A 5,212-nucleotide genomic window follows, 5' to 3' on the forward strand; every position below is an offset into this window, starting at 1 on the left:
GGTCCAAGGACCGATCCCTGGGGACATCCTTTCGTGATCACTTTACTAACTCTCTCGCTAGAGGATGATAGCCAGACCTCTCGTTCCTCGCAATAGCTACTCAGGCAACCATATAGCGGCCCTGGACACTCTTTCTCCCGCAAGCAGAAGAAGAGCGAAGGCCACCACAGGTTGTCAAAGGCGCCACTGATGTCCACCATGATGCCCACCACGTATTTATGCGGGGTTGAGCCGCAGACCTCGGCTGCTAGGGCGATTGCATCAGATGCCGATCGCCCCGACCTGAAACCGAATTGCCTGCTGCTCATCCCGCACAAAACTCTGTGTGCCGCCAGTCTGTCAGCCAGCAACTTCTCTAATATTTTACCAAGCAAGTCCAACAGGCAGATTGGCCTGTATGACTTCACTTCCGCTGGATCTTTATCTTGTCCTTTCTTTATAATGACAACATTTGCCTTTTTCCATCTCCTTGGGAACTGTTGTTGCCTTAGGCATTCATTGTATAAATGCGTTAATGGCGCAACCAGCTGGGGGGCCAGGAATTGCACCACCTCCGACACAATGCCGTCTGGCCCAGGAGCTTTCCCTCTTTTGAGAGATTTTATGTGGGCCGCCACCTCCTCTTCCGAGAAGGGGTAGACCGCTGCATCGTTGTTATATTGCACTTGATCCTCCTCTCGCAGTTGCCGCTGTGCTTCAGTTTCCCCGTCCGCATAGTCATCAGGCAACAGGGACTGGAGGAGGACCCCAGCAGTTTCCTGCCAGGACTCCGTCATCCCGCCCCCGTGCCTGACAGTTGATAGCTCCATAGGAGAGCGGATCTTTTCCCTCACTAACTTGTAGGGAAGTCCCCATGGATCCAGCACAAGTTGACTGAGCACGTAGCGTTCCCAGCTCCGCGTCCTGACCTCGCGTCGTTCCTTTTGGAACTGTTGCTTGGCCTCCCTATACCGCAACTGCCATCTTTGTTTCTCCTGCCAGACGACACTGCGCTGGTAGTACCTCCTTAGCCTTCTGACAGACTGACGCAATTCCTCTAGTTCAGGGGTCCATGTTGACGGAGAGGCCGCCATGGCCCTCCTCCTGGTTGGTACAGCAGCCCTCACCGCTCTAGTTATGGCGGTCACTATGTCGTCAGTTCTGTCATTTACGTCTATATCTTGTTGTGCGTCCCCTCCCGGTATAGGAGGAATGTCGCACTCCCTCGCTAGCCGCTCCCAATCTGCTCTATTAAAGTTATATTGCAATTCCCACCCCATGGCCCAGCGGCACTCTCTATCCCCTATGGTGAGAGTTATTAAATTATGGTCGCTTGTGGTGGCATTCCCTATTACCTTCCAATTTTGGAGTATGTTTGTAACATTCGGTGTTGTTAGAGTTATGGCAATATTTGTCCCTTGTCTTCCTCCCGCCGTGTAGGTAGGAGGATTGCCCGGCCTATTAGCCACCACAAGTTGTGTTGCCATAATAAATTCTTCTACCTTCTCACCATTTGCATCTCGTGTGCCACTGTACCACAGGGGGGATTTGGCATTTATGTCAGCTGTAATTATCAACTTTCTCCCCCGCAACGCCGTGGTCACTCTCGTTAGGTGATCTAAGTGTGTTTCAATATTATCACTGTACTGAAAGTACATGTTTATTATGAAGACGATTCCAGTTGGGGATTGCAACTCCACGACGTTGCAGTGGGTAGTTGTGAATTGAGAGAGCGTGGTGACTCTCAGGAGCTTATTTGTTTTTATTATCGCCGCTTTCGGGACTTCTCCTTTACTAATTATCTGCCATGTTGCGGCAGCAAAAGCGACCTTTCCAGCTTGGGAGTACGGCTCCTGTAGACAGAGCACATCCAATCTCCTCTCCTCCACCTCCCTTCGGAGTTCCTGCATTACGAGTCGGCTGTTATGTGTATTTAGTTGTCCTATGTTAAACTTTGTCATCAAGGGAAGTATGTATGTATGCGGTCATTTGGCCAGGTTTTAGACCAGTCAAATGCAATTCTTCCATTGGCTAGAACTGCCTGCTCGTAAATGTTGTCTAAGTCGAATTTCTCCCCTCTCCTTTCGAAGACTTTTCGTAGCAGGTCCCGCAGGGCTCCGAAGTCGGTGGGGAGATTCACTGATTTTAGTTGGATTCTGTCAACAGCCTCCATCACCGAGAAGGTTACCCTTCTTCCTTCTTCATGTCCTACACGAACCACATGTCTCAGGGCTGTGGTCAGGGTAGCCGGCTATTCAAGTCTTGCTAGCTGCATAGTATATTCTAAATTAGGGTAGACCCTCACAGGATCCACAGGTGGCAATCTGACCACTGGAGTACTCTGTTCGGTAGAATTTATGCTGGAGCTAGTTACTTCATTTTCTTGAATCGGTTTCTGATGCTTGTTCTGTTTCTCTCCAGAGACTGTTATGGCCGCAGGATGCCCTTGCCGTTTCTGATGTTTTATCGGCTCTGCTCCCCGGCTTTCAGAGGAGGGAGCTGCTGCTATAGGGAGATCTGTTTGTATTGCTATGTTCACCCTTTGGGGCTCAGTTTGAATGGCTATATCTGTTGTTTCAGTTTTTCCGGCGCCCGTAAGCGACCTCAGAAATAACTTGAATTTACTTGCCCTCATAGCGTCCCTCCTCCTCTTGCTCGGGGACTTATGCTTCGGCATCCTGTTCGGTATGCCGAGTTCAGCCATAATCAGTTCTGGAGATTAATCTTTGTTCCAACATTCTGTATGTTGGGCAATTCCGACCTACAGCTCCACAAGACTTCTTCCCTCTGCTTTTGCATGGTATGCAGATTTGTGTACCTTTACAGTCCTTGCGATTATGGCCACTTTCTCCGCACTTGGTGCACGCCGGCTCCCTGGTGCACAGCCATAGAATGTGGTCCAGGTCACCACAGTTGTGGCAACGAGGTACCACGACATAGTCTCTGGTGTTGATGGCATGGAAGCCAACATAGATCCTGCCCATTGTTGTGATATTCTTCCACATCTGTGCTGTCACTTCAGTGACATGATGTACAACATCACGACCTCGTGGACCCGATTTAAATCTAAGTTTGAAACAATTATTAAATTCTTCAACGCTTAGGTGCTCAAAATTTTGTGCCCTGATTGTCTCTGACAGCTCTTCGTCCGTCATAATAGATGGCACGTCATAAAGTATGACGAGAGGATTTCTTTTTCTTGGTGGCTCACATTTCACCACTGAGTTCAGCTTTTGGTTCTTCAACAGCTTTTCTTTATCCTCTTCCGAGGCAACTTCTACGATGACTGAATTCCTACTCGGTTTGATTCTCTTTATCTTTATTTTTTCCTTCACAGGGTCCACGGTTTTCATGAGTAACTCCTGTATTTTCTTTATGCTTGTGTCTTGTCCAGGAAGTGTTCTCAAGAAGACTGCCGTATCTGGCCTCTTAGTTACCTTGTTTATTGTCTCTCTGGTGGTGTTGGGCTTGGTGGGAGCTAGCGCTGCCACTGCCGCCCAAATTTTCACTGGCTGCTTTCTTAGTCTATTGTTTTCTTTTACTAGATCTTCTAGCCTTCCTTCTAGTTTTGCATGGACAATGGCCCAAGCTGCCAATTCATTTTTAATGGCTGACATTCCGGCTTGGCTGATCTTGCCATTTTTTACAGATTGCTCCATGAGCTTAGTTATTCTGGCAAGCCTTTGCATAACTGTCTCATTCTCGACCTGTCCCAGCTCGTCCTGAGGAGAGGGATCAGGCGCAGTAGACGCACGTTGAGGCGCACTCGAATCACTCGTATCTGTCGTCGCCATGATTTACGAGTGATATAAAAAAGGTGGGAGCCGGTCTCTTACCCCGGACCGGCTCCTCTGGCATGGGGGGGGGACTTCTTGCAGCTCGCCCACCGACTTCGCCCCAAGGTCAAGGGCCCTCTCGAACTGCCGGGTTCAGCGCGCCGTTGCCAGCGCACTGGTCCCCATCGATGGCTCCGTCATCGGCGATTTCACGCGACGCTCCTCGGCAACTGCACCCCGCACTCCGGAGAGGCGGATGCACCTCTCGCCCTTCGCCGCCTACTAGCCCGAGTTTCCACCTTTCGGCCAAGGACCCACTCCTACTCAGGTGGCGGGCCGTTCCCCCAGACGTTCGGCGGTCTGGACCCAGTTAACCTGGCCCAGGCGGTGTCACCACCTCCTGGGTTTGGCAGAACACGCCCCGGTTACCCAGGGGCGCGGCGAAGCGCCCTTGCCGACTCGCGCCGCGATCCCACGCCGACGAACGAAGTCGCCGGCATGCAGGGCTCCTGCTGGTCTGGGCCCTGCGAACAGAAAGGGACAGATGTTCGTCCCTCGACACAGCTCCCCCTGTGCCACGCACCCTTCGGTTTCGCATCGGGTTGGGTCGCAGCTCTTACTTTTGTCGCAAGGCACACCCGGGCAAGCCCGAGAAATGCCGAGCTTAACGTCCGGCACCACTTGAATGCGGAAAGAGCCACTTGAGAAGGAGAGGCTATATATGACGCATCACTTCACCTGTGAGCACGTCCGACTGGAAGCGATACGCCCCAGTGCGAACCTCTGTGCCTTACGGTGCGCTGGCGCGGATTGGCCCACGCCAAAAAACGCACCACGAGACAACAGGTCCCACGCCAGACAATAAAGCATTTGCCAAAGTGGTACAGCATAAGGTGGGACTTCGGATCCGAAGATTGCAGGTTTGAACCCTGTCACGGTCGTGTTTTTACGGTTCTGAAAAAGAAACATGCCGTTTTAATGTAGCAATTGAGCAGTACGAAACCGTCTGAATGTTGCAGTTGACCCTCTTCTTCTTGGAGATGCTCTTGAGCTTGAAACACACACAACAAGACCGGTGTTAACTAGCGAAATGGTCGGCAGAGTGCCGTCACCGCGACTTTTGACTGGCACTTGCACATCTAAAACAACGTCGGAAAGTAACTTGTTCGGCTGTTGGGTCACATCAAGTATGTGTGTTAATTTTGACGCCACTAGCTCTGCAGGTTGTCATGCAATTCCTTTACCTCTCAGAAATGATTATGAAATAAAAGTGAAGTACGTGACGAGTGTGACGTTAGGAAAACATTAGGCAGCATGGAGAGATTCTGTATGGGACCACCCAACCCAAACGAGTACTGTGTTACGTGCTACCCGACAGGTATCAGCCCGGCTAGCTCAGTCAGTAGAGCATGAGACCCTTAATCTCAGGGTCGTAGGTTCGAGCCCCACGCTGGGCT

The 5,212-nt window shown here is 51.0% G+C and overlaps 1 non-coding gene across 1 annotated transcript; it reads left to right on the plus strand.

Moving 5' to 3' along the window:
* The first annotated feature begins 5,139 nt into the window (after positions 1 to 5,139).
* On the plus strand, positions 5,140 to 5,212 carry Trnak-cuu (transfer RNA lysine (anticodon CUU)). Its single transcript has one exon. It is a non-coding gene; the product is annotated as a tRNA-Lys (tRNA).

The sequence above is a fragment of the Schistocerca gregaria genome, unplaced genomic scaffold (genome assembly GCF_023897955.1).
Source record: "Schistocerca gregaria isolate iqSchGreg1 unplaced genomic scaffold, iqSchGreg1.2 ptg000001l___fragment_1, whole genome shotgun sequence".
Lineage (NCBI taxonomy): Eukaryota > Metazoa > Arthropoda > Insecta > Orthoptera > Acrididae > Schistocerca > Schistocerca gregaria.